Raw genomic sequence first — 12492 nt, 5'->3', positions numbered from 1 at the left:
TATTGAGGAGGGCACGTTCTGCATGGAGCACTGGGTGTTATGAACAATGAATCATGGAACACTGCACCAAAAACTAATGATGTAATATATGGTGATTAACATAACAATAAAAAGATTAAAAAAAAGAAGAAGAGGTGGTATACACACACACACACACACACACACACACACACACACACACACACACACACTGGAATATTATGCAGCCATCAAAAGGAATGAAATCTCACCATTTGCAATGATGTGGATGGAACTGGAGGGTGTGATGCTGAGTGAAATAAGTCAATCAGAGAACGACATGTATCATATGACCTCACTGATAATGAGGAATTCTTAATCTCAGGAAACAAACTGAGGGTTGCTGGAGTGGTGGGGGTGGGAGGGATGGGGTGGCTGGGTGATAGACATTCGGGAGGGTATGTGCTATGGTGAGCGCTCTGAATTGTGCAAGACTGTTGAATCACAGATCTGTACTTCTGAAACAAATAATGCAACATATGTTAAGAAAAAAGAAAAAGAAGAAGATAGCAGGAGGGGAAGAAGGAAGGGGAGTAAGTCGGAGGGGGAGACGGACCATGAGACACTATGGACTCTGAGAAACAAACTGAGGGTTCTAGAGGGGAGGGGGGTGGAAGGATGGGTTAGCCTGGTGATGGGTATTAAAGAGGGTACATACTGCATGGAGCACTGGGTGTTATACACAAACAATGAATCATGGACACTACCTCAAAAACTCATGATGTAATGTATGGTGATTAACATAACATAATAAAAAAGGGGGGAGAAAGAGGAATAAGTGAGTTTTGAAGCTGGTATTTACTATGTAGGTATCTGCTAGTAGCCTGAGATTCTGTGTGTATGTGGTGTTGTTGTTGTTGTTGTTGTTGTTGTTGTTTACTTGAGCTATTCATTCTGGTAACAGAAGGCCAAACTGCAGGCCCAAGGAAAATAAACTGGAGAACTGGAGAATCTCACATAAGTCCAGGGTCCCCAAATGGCTACTTGCTCAACAGATGAACCAGGAAAAAACTCTGACTTCTGAGGAGGGTGTGGGATATGTTCAAAACTCAGCCCTGGCTCTGGAAGAGTGGGAAAAAGAAAAAGGAGGCCATAGTTTTTACTCATATTGGTTTGGAAGCTGGATTAATAAGAATCTATGTGGTTAAAAAATTAATCCCAAAAAATCCTGGGTTAGTAATGCTCATAACATAAAACCACTGTGGAGGAACACACTTTAAACCTAGGCTTCAAAATTTTACCATAGAAAATTTTAAAAGAAAATTAACTCAAAATGGGAAAAAAAAAATCACTGAACCCATGAGGAAATAAGCTACCATGGATGAGAGTCAGCAGAAGCCACATATATAGAATCAGAGCTAGATGCGCTGCATATATTAGAATTTTCAGGTACAAAATATAATAGGCATGTTTAACATATTCAAAAGAATAAACTAAAATTCTTGGAGGTATTAAGTAACAAGACATTTTCAGAATTGAACAAGCATATTTGAAAAATAACCAAATAGAACTTCTAGAGATAAAATGAATAACTATTTAAAGTTACAACTCTGACTATAGATTAAAGAGCAGAATTAATGAACTGAAATAGAGATAAATGTATATTAAATCAAATGCTGCAAAAAGAAAAGAAAAACATGGTAAAGAAACATGGAGAATAAAGTGAAAAGTTCTGACCTATATACTCACAGTTCTTAAAGGATATCACAGAGATACTGGGGAAGAGGTAAGTTTTGAAGATATATTGGCTGGAAATTTTCCAGAACTGATGAAAGACAATGATCCTCAAATACAGAAAGTACAAAAAAAACTTCACAAAGAATGAATAAAAATGAAATCTATACCTAGATACATCACAGAGGGACTACAAAGCAACAATGACAAAGAGAAAACAAAAGTGGAAAGAAAAGAGGTCAATTAAAATGGCAGCTGTATTCTCAATAGCCACAATGGGAGATTATCCATTGTAGTATATTTTGGAGAGTACAAAGAGAAAATAATAGTTAACCCACAACTCTCTATCAAGGAAAACTACTTTTTAAGAATTGGGGTGTATCATAAAACTTTGCAGGCAAACTCATATGGAAAGTATTTATTTCCTGTACCTACTCAATACATGAAATTCTAAACTAGTTCATGGAAAATGAAAATGATTCCAGAATTAAGGTGTGAGATGAAGGAAGAAAGAGGGAGAAAAAACGGTACATGCATGCTGAAACAAACACTGACTGCAGTATACAATGCCAATAATAATTAATTCATGGAGTAAAAATAAAATCAAGATAGACTAGGACTGAGATTCTAGACAAAAACAGAAAACAAATTCGAAGAGGGTGCTTGGGGGTAATTCATTTCCAATGGCCTTGTTTGTGAGGTGATTAAAGATATTTAGTAACTCTCAACACTGGGAACTGAAATATGCATGTTACAATTTTCAAGATAACTACAAAATGAAGAGAAACTTTAAGTTCCAAACTGTTGAAGGAAGCTACAGTTTGGGGCACCTGGCTGGCTCAGTTGGTGGAGAGTGCAACTCTTCATCTCAGGATTGTGAGTTTGAGGCCCATGTTGGGTGTAAAGATTAGTTAAAAATAAAAAATCTTGAAGGAAGACACAGAATGAAGCAAATAAGAAGATAAAGCATGAGAAAAAGATAATATAAATAGGAAAAGAGAAATTATAAATGAATGAAAATGACAATAATAATAACATTAATATAGACTAATAGCTAAAAAAGTTGATCAGACTAGATAAAATAAAAAAGCAAAACCAAAATTAAACATACACTATATATGTGTATATCCTATAACACATAAGGAAACAAAATGTTGAAAGTTAAAGGATGTAAAAGTTTAACAGGAAAATACTACTTAAAAGAAATCATAGATAGCTATTTTAATGGGAAATAAAGTAGACTTCAAGGTAAAATTATTACTAGTGGTAAAGAGGGTAGAGAATACTTAGACAAGTCTTAAGATACAATTTTAAACTTGTATGCATTTAATAATATGGCCCAAAATATAAAAAGAAAACACTGAACAAAATTTGAAAAAGGAAATTAAAATTTTTCATCATAGTAGGAGATTCTACCCTGAATGAACAAACTGATAGACAAAACAAGGGTATAAATATAGAAACAATACCAATTATAAAATAATATTAATGTAAAGGACATATATAGAACACTGCACCAACAACTAGATAACAGACATAACTGACCTTGTACTAGAACACTAATGAAAAGATAAATATATTTGGAAATTTATAAACTTCTAAATAAGAAGTAATGAAAACTAGGGAATACTTAGAATCAAATGATAATAAAAAAAAATCACATATCGGGGCACGTGGGTGGCTCAGTCCATTAAGCATCTGCCTTCAGCTCAGATCATGATCTCAGGGTCCTGGGGTCAAGCCACATGTTAGGTTCCCTGCCCAGAGGGGAGTCTGCTTTTCTCTCTCCCTCTGCCACCCACCCCCACTTGGGCATGCTCTCTCTCAAATAAATAAATACAATTTTTTAAAAAATCGCATATCAAAACATGTAGGATGTAACAAAAATTATTAAAGAGAAATCTATAGACAGCTCTGATATTAAAAAAGATAAACCTAGGGGCACCTGGGTGGCTCAGTTGTTAAGTGTCTGCCTTCGGCTCAGGTCATGATCCCAGGGTCGTGGGATTGAGCCCCGCATCGGGCTCCCTGCTCGGCGGGAAGCCTGCTTCTCCCTCTCCCACTCACCCTACTTATGTTCCCTCTCTTGCTGTCTCTCTCTCTGTCAAATAAATACATAAAATCTTTTTTTTTTAAAAAAAGATAAACCTGGGGCGCCTGGGTGGCTCAGTTGTTAAGTGTCTGCTTTCAGGTCAGGTCATGATCCCAGCGTCCTGGGATCGAGCCCCACATTGGGCTTCTGGCTCTGTGGGAAGCCTACTTCTCCATCTCTCACTCCCCCTGCTTGTGTTCCCTCTCTCGCTGTGTCTCTCTCTATCAAATAAATAAATAAAATCTTTAAAAAAAAAAAGATGAACCCAAAAGCAAATGCACAAAGCATTCAGCTTACTGTAGTATAGTGAAATAAAAATAAGGAAAATATGCAAATTAGGTTAAAATATGTGAAAGATAAATAAGACATATGAACACACATCTAGTAGGAACCCTAGAATAAGAGAATAGAATGAAGAAGACAATATTTGAACACATAATGGCTGAGATTTCCCCAGAATTGAAAAAATTATAGAATCCTCATATTGAAGAAACACACAAATCTTCAACAGATTAAATTTACAGCTGTTCACATCGTTGTGTACAGCAACAGCAATAGTTGTGTCCAATTTGGGAAGTTTAAAAACAAAGTACAACTAAAAAAACTAAACAGTGATGAGGCTAAAACTAAGGCACTCTAAGGCTTTTTTAAGAAGAGGGCATGGTATTTATTAAATTAGATTTTCTTTGAAGAGGTATACATGCCTAAAATCAAAGAGAAACTACTGAAAGCCTGAAGTAGAACATACTGCTGAAAAACAATTAGCAGGCAAAGATGGGTAAGGAAAAGTTGATCAACACAATAACAGATAAGAAAGAAAATGCATAAAAAATAGGAAGTACAAAATAAGATGGAAAAATAAATCAAAATGTTAGTATTCACAAATGTAACCTAACTAATTTCACCGCTTAAAATAGAAGATTCTCCTATTCGATTTAAAAACAACAGTAAAATAATCCAATATGGTGTCTAGAAATGAGACACATAGGGCCACTAAATGGTGAAAGTAGAGTATTGAAAATTATATCTTATTAACTGAAAACTGAAAAGCTGGTGTAGCTATATAAATATCAAACAGTATAGAGTTTAAGGAAAACAACTATCAGGATAATGAGAGTCACTACTTAGTAGTAAAAAGAACAGTCTATCATGAAGATAAAAAATTCTGAACCTCTGAACATCATGAAGATAAAAAATTCTGAATTTACACCTAAAAACAAACAAAAAAACCACAAAGCAAATTCTGAATATAGAGGAAAAGAGTCTTAGAAAAAGAAATCAATAAATCCATCATCATAAGGGAAAATATTATCAGACCTTAACCCAAAACTGATTGATTAAGCAGATGAAATATTAGTAAAGTTATAGAAGATTTCATCTTGACAAATAGTGATATGAAACATTTTAACCTAATAAATGCTCAGAAAACAACTACTTAATGGGAAAATGTTAAAAGCATTCCCATTAAAGTAATAAAGGAGGCCAATATGGCTGGTGGCCCTAACCAATGAAATGAAAATGAACTACAAAATGAAAGACTGAAAAGGAAGATACAAAACTGTCCTTATTTTCAGTCATCATGCTTATCCTTATAGAAAATCTAAGCAATATATAGAAACAAAAAACTAACAGAGTTTAACAGGATTGCTAAATATAAAGTCGGTATAGCCATAAAATCAATTGTGGTCCTATTTACCAGCAAACAATAAAATTTTAAAAACATATATTTATAATAATATTACAAGTTATAAAGAACCTTGGCATAAAACTAACAAGGTATTCAAAATCATTATGGGAAAAATTAAGAAACTTTAATAAAAGATATAACATTATTTTAACTAGCAGGATATATATGCTAAGTTAATAGATAGGAGGATAAAATATCATGAAGATATAAATTATCCATATCTTCATCTATAAAGCCCATGCCATACTAATTTCAGCAGGGTTTTTTAAAAAGCCAAATCTAATCCATATTGAACAGTGAAGAGATGAGACAAGTTTGAGAAATGACAAGATAACAGGATTCAATAAACCTATAGCAAATTAGAGAAATGTAATATTGACACAAATAGAAACCAACAGAATAATGAAACTAAATGGAGAATATATATGGGACTGGTTTTTGACAGATACAGCATTATAAATCAATATGGCCAAGAAGATAGAAAAATTGGTAATCCATATTAGAAAAAGAGAAAATTAGATCTTTATATCAAATTATTCATTAAATAAATTCCAGATTAATCAAACATCTAATGTAAAACCACTACTTTAAAGTGTTAGAAGAAAATTTTTGGACTATCTGTTTATGAACTAAAGAAAGAAAGAAAAGAAAAGGATTTTTTTAAGACATAAAAGCACAAATCAGAATAGAAAAGACTAACAAATTGAATGCTTCAAAATTAAAAATATTTATATAACCAAGTGCTACAAATAGTACTCCCATTTTATTTTATTTTATTTTAAAGATTTTATTTATTTGTCAGATAGAGAGAGGGATCACAAGCAGGGGGAGTGGCAGGCAGAGGGAGAGGGAGAAGAAGGCTCCCAGCTAAGCAAGGAGCCCGACATGGGACTTGAACCGAGGACCCTGGGATCATGACCTGAGCCAAAGGCAGACGCTTAACCGACTGAGCCACCCAGGTGTCCCAGTTCTCCCATTTTAGAGATGAGAAGGTGGAGTCCAAGAAAAATTTAGGCCACCAACCCAGCTAATAGGGGATAAAGCCAAGTATGAACAAAGCCATCGTGGTCCCAGCATCCTTGCTCTTAACTCCCATGCCACACTACATAATCTAAAATTTCAATGATAAAAAAATGAAATTAACAAAGACAAAAATGTTAATATCTGGATTCATCATTCACCAAGAGGGAGGGGTAGAAGAGAGTGATAAAAGACTAAAGGAGAAAGCAAGAGAATTATGAAATGTTTGTCTTCTTAAAAAAATAAATAAAAGGAGGGCAGGAAGGATTACCACCTGAGGGCATAAGTAATGTGTTACTGCCACATGCCCAAATCAGTCTGGGGAAGTACTGGCTTGTTCCGCCTTCACTCTCTTGGCTTAGGGGCTTACCTGTCAGAGTGAGCTTGATGTTGCCGCCAACCTCCTAACGGTGTAGTGTTTGCTCCCTTCATACCTCATGCCTAAATTCTTCTCTTGTTAATACTCTTACATGTGTTTCTTTTGGAGGCATCCAATGCAAGTGTAAAAGAATTAGTCTTGATGAAAGCCACCCAATCAACAGCTATAACCTGGCAGAATTTCTACTTCCAGTCATACCTGCAAATTGCTTAAAATGAAATACTACGACTACACCTCATGTTCTGCTTCAACCTCAGATTAAAGTCAAATCAGGACACACCTGAGGGTGTGTAAGGAGTCCTGAAAAGGAACGACAAAAGTTGGATCTCATTTTTTCACTTAGCACCAGTGGAGTACATACATACATTTTTTTTTGATGCAGTTGTATTGAGGATCCTTTTATTAAAAAGAGACATACCTTGGTTCAAGTAATCAATGAAATGCGTGGAAAAAAATTTACTTAAAAATAAATTAGGATGTCTTTCCAGAAGTAGTCTTATTACAAGAGGAGCTATCACAGGACTTTACCACAGAATCTTACCCAGTATCTATGAAGGTTTGAGATCCTAACTCTGTTCTCATGAATGACTCTCTCAGGAATAAGAGGATTCACAACCCTGAACATCCAGTGAATTGACAAAACTGACCTGCATCTCACTCTTGCAGCAGCTGACCTGACTGATTCGGACAAATCCGAATTCTCGGTAGGGACAGCAGGTGCTGGTGCCCCTGCCTTGGGGTCCTGCCCAGAAGCTCCCTCTGCAGGTCAGCCCTAGCACCTTGCAAGAGCAGGAGCAAGGGAAACACATGGGGACTTCTCATACGACGAATCTACTTAAAAGGTTATAAATCAAGCTAATAACCATTAAATAAAATGTTCTACCCTCCCACCTTGATGAATAAACCTCCATGACAGTAAAATTGAAAAAGGGTAAAGCTATGGGTTTTTCATGAATGATAGTGAGACATCAAAGATGGTTAATGTTAATTATTACTGTGTATGTCTCAGGGTTCTGTTGATAGAATAGCAATGTTTAGATGAGTCATAAAATAAACACATATTTCATAGATATTATGTCTATTCCATAACATTTAATTTTCCTCGCCTTCATTTTGTAAAATAATGATTATAGTTGAGATTTTCACATAGATTTTCTTATATTGACAACAATGCTGAATTAGATATCTCTTATAGTTCTTATAATTTGTCATTAATTTTAATTTAGATAAACTTCTTTTTGTTGAGGTAATAGCCACTCAAACTGTCAATAAAATTCTTAAAGAAAAACAAATTTAAAAATGGCTCCTTAGTTTTATATATTACTTTAATGTTCAAATGCTTGATGTTTAATTACTTTAACAGTGTCATATAATTTTTTATCTCTATAGAAAACAGAACAATATTTTGAGCTCATTATTCAAGCCACCATCTCATATTTAACTTTCACTATCCCTTGAAGCAATATCTCTACCTATAAAGCATTTAGGTTTTCTTCTTCCAAATTTTTCAATGCAGAGTTATTATATAGAAAACCAAAACCAGGAGTATGTTGTTCAATTTGTTAAAATCTTTCAGTCCAGACTACTCCTTGATCCATGGTAGCCAGGAAATAATGTCTCTAGAAATTACTTTCAGGGTTAGATATATATAAATCTTCCTCTTTACAATGTTCACGACATTTTTCATGGAACATCACTTTTCTTGTGTTGCTTCTAAGTTTCTTCTTATTTAGTAAAACTGTTTTCTCTGAAATGTTTTAAAATATTTTTAAGTCCTTTCAAATAAAATAAACAAACTTTGATATTTCTGGGGTTTTTTTATGAAAGAAAACTTTTGTGAACATCATTAATAGCCAGCAACAGTTCACACCAAATGGCCATGGATAGCACAAATTCAAAATACATTTCTGCCAAAGACCATGACTCACTTCATTTATGGATCTTTTGTGATGTCACATAACTGTTCTAATGTATTTTTTTAATTAATCTAAATATTTTAATAACACTGAGTTGGCATTTCCAGCCATCAGGTGTCCAAAATTGGCTATGAGGTGAACTCTGGTATCACCAAAATTCTGTTCCATCAAGATGTTCCACATTTGAACAGATCCAAAAAACATAATGTTTGAATTGTTCAAAAGGATGTTATTGCTATGAGCACATTAGAAGCTACACCCCCTAATAACAAATACCTTAAGTGATTTCCAATAAGATACCTGAAAATAAATCACACTTGATTTTGGAATATCTTTTATGAAAACATGTAGTATAACTACACATAATGTGATTTTTCGTTTAAAAAAAGGAGAAATTTAAATCTATTTCATCAGTATGATTCTCGGTTGATAGATGAACATAGTAGAGAAATATGGTTGTTAGAGAAGAAGGAAAATATGGGGTGATGATTTGACAATGAGAATTTAGCCTATAGATCACTAAGAGCTAACTATATGTTTTAAAACATTATCTCAATATATTAAATAAATGAAATTTTTAAAATTACAATTAAATTTCTTTGGACCCAGAGTCTGTCTTTTACCTCTTTTGGGTACAACCTCCTCTAACCTTGGTGTTGTCATAAGTGCTGTCTTAAGAATCTCTAAGTTCCAGCAGAGAGAGTGAAGACTGTGTTTTGCTTGTTAGAATCCCCAAAAAAGTGGACACTGGATACCGTCATTTTCTAGTTACGGATATGGAGTAGCAGAACATAAAAAGACACCCATATGTTTTATTATCAAATCGTCGGACCCAAGAGTTCCATCCTGTCTCCTTTTCTGCAAGCCTCTTAGAGCAGAAGCTTCAGTGCGGGCTGAGTGCCCGGGGAAAGTAACACTAGAGGGCGCTAGCAGTTTGCGACTTAAAGACTTCCCAGCCAGCAACACCCAGTGTTCTGACAGACATCCACTCGAATTCAGTCCCTGAAAATGTCCCTTACCATCATGGCTCCAGCGAAACAAGATCATGAATCTGTAAATGTGTTTTGTCTGAAGTCAGAAGGAGAGAGAAGAAACCTGGCTGGCCCAGGCAGTCTCATAGTTGATCATCTTACCAGGTGGAAAAGATATTAAGTAGATTCCAATGATAGCTTTGGGGCAAGAACCAAGCTTGTAGTTGACAGTTTCTTTTGTTCAATTCATGCAAATTAACGAATTTTTGGTGTGGTGAGTGTGTGTGTGAGAGTTTCTGCCAAAATATCAAACAGTCACCTTTAAAAACATTTGCAAATGGTCACATACTGCATTATTTAAAGTCAGGCCGAGTTGATGTTTTGAGCTACCGTTAGCATAAATATACAAGATTCCATTATAATAATATCTCTAAGGTCAGGGAATGTGCATTTAGGACTATCAGCTACAAATTTTATAAAAAAGGCAATATTAAAGTATGACTTTCAGATGTCATTCTGTCCTAAATCATTTTAGCTTTATGACTAATGTGAAAAAAAAATTTTGGGGGGGTGGTAGGGGGAATGTCTTGAAGCATGTCTCACTTGGTCTCAGCATTCATTGCCTGACTGAGGGGCATCATCTATATGACAAAGCTGAAACTCGCTCCACAGCCAGAGGTTGTCTTGCCTTCAGATGGGAGACAATTCAAACTCTAACTACCTATTATAGAAACTGTATAATTTAGTAGCCTCTGGGACTTTTGATCTATACACATTTTTTAAAAAGACTAACATCAATTTGCATATGCATTTTCTCCTGTATATGAAATTACAAAGACTGTACTAAGCGATTAGAGTAACAACTTTTTTAAATTACACTTCAGCCTGATCAATCCATTCTTCGTCAAGACGAGCAGGATGAATCTGTTATTTGACAAAACCGATGAGTAAAATATTACTTATATGAAGGTTTTTTTTTTTTGGTTGGTTAACATGAGCTAGTCATAAATACAATTGCCAAACATGATCTATGCTCATTTTAAAATCATAGGCACAGTTGGAAGTTAGCCATGTCACACAAGAAACCTTGGTCCAGGAGGTTGAATCATGGCCTCAACACATAGAAATGCCAACACAGAAGGGTGAAAATTATTATTGGCAATTTTTAAATTCTTGCCCCAAGCCCTACTTTTCCTGCCCAATATCAGACTGATGTGATCTATGTATCATTCTGATGTGACCTATGTATCATTCATTCATTTGCTCAACAATATCCACAGTTACCCCATTAAGAGGTGAATAGTGGTACAGCCCACTTCTATTTTTAAGCTCCCACATCTATTTTCAAAAATGAAGAAACGAGAAAAGAATAATGCCAAAACTGTGGTACATTTTAAGTCTTTACCTTTTAGAAATGAAAAGTGAGAAAACAATACAATACGACTGTGCTATTTGTAGATAATGATGGAATATATGAAAAAAGTTAATTTATAGCACACTATAGGCCATATGACCTAGTAAAAAAACAAAGATCTACAGATACAAACGAGCATCTTTTAGTTCTCTTAGTGTATTTCTGAGGCTGTATATAGACCTTCCGAGTTGAGGATGGTATCTTTTGAGGCTGTTTGATCATGTGAGGGTTGGACCAAGAGGCCTTCATCCCACCCCACTCTCCCGTGATAGCAGGAGATAGATTTGATTCTTGCTCTCAGGAATCTTAAATTCTGAGCAGGGAGACAACTTGTCCACAGACATTTAGGTACAAAATTAAGGTGGTCTTGAGGGCCAAAGCTATTATAATAGGGCAGAACAAGCAGCAGAAAGGGACCCCCAAGTCTTGCTGGGAGAGTCTTCTGGGCTGGAACTCGAAGGACGGAGTAGAAGTTGTCCAGAGGAATAACAACAGGTAGAGAGGGTACGGGAGCCTGGGAAGGCATGTCCAAATGCACAAGCATTTGAATAAACATGGAATACTTGGGAACTAAAGCTAAGTTTAGATATTAGGTCTCAGGGTATAGAACTGTGACGTGTATTTGAATGTTTGGTTTGGAAATCCAGGCTGGACCTTCACAGAAAAAGGATCAAGAGATTCTCAATCCCTGAACCAGAGGACAGAGTTCAGGATAGGATTCTGAAGGCGTTTCTGTTTCATTTCTTGCTTTTTAATAAGACATTGTACGACAGAGATACTAAAACTAAGTAAATAAAACTTCTGGTTTTAGAGCAGTACTTTCCAAATTTTAGATGGCTGCCCAGTTGGCTTATGAAATCAATCAAGCAGGTCATGAGACTGGCATCTTTAGAATGAAATAAGACAGGAAAGAAAAACAAAACAGAAAATAGCTGAAGAATATCCCTCGTATTAAGGGTGTTACTTTGTGAAATAACAATTTTAGTTTCTGCCTATGGAGGGCAGAAGGAGCAATGTGTTTCTTACCATGTGGGTGGTCATGATCACAAATTTTTTGAATAAACGCTGACCCAGAAGTTAACAACAACAACAAAAAAGCTACACAATTAGAAAGTTGAAGACATTTTAAGAATAAAGAAATATTGGTGACATCAACAATTCACTGCTTGGGAGAAAAGGAGATAAAAGATGAATTGAAGAGGATTTAAAAATGGGGGACCATCAAATAGTATTGATTTAAGTAGTCTGTGAAGCTGGGATGTTGCCCTCTCTGTCTCTGCACAGCCAGCTCTGGGTAATCCTAAACATGGCTCCAATATCC

This window comes from Callorhinus ursinus, unplaced genomic scaffold (assembly GCF_003265705.2).
Source record: "Callorhinus ursinus isolate GAN/ISIS: 27379988/994484 unplaced genomic scaffold, GSC_fseal_2.0 scaffold39, whole genome shotgun sequence".
Lineage (NCBI taxonomy): Eukaryota > Metazoa > Chordata > Mammalia > Carnivora > Otariidae > Callorhinus > Callorhinus ursinus.
The sequence above is the reverse complement of the archived record's forward strand: the minus strand, read 5'-3'. Positions refer to the sequence as shown.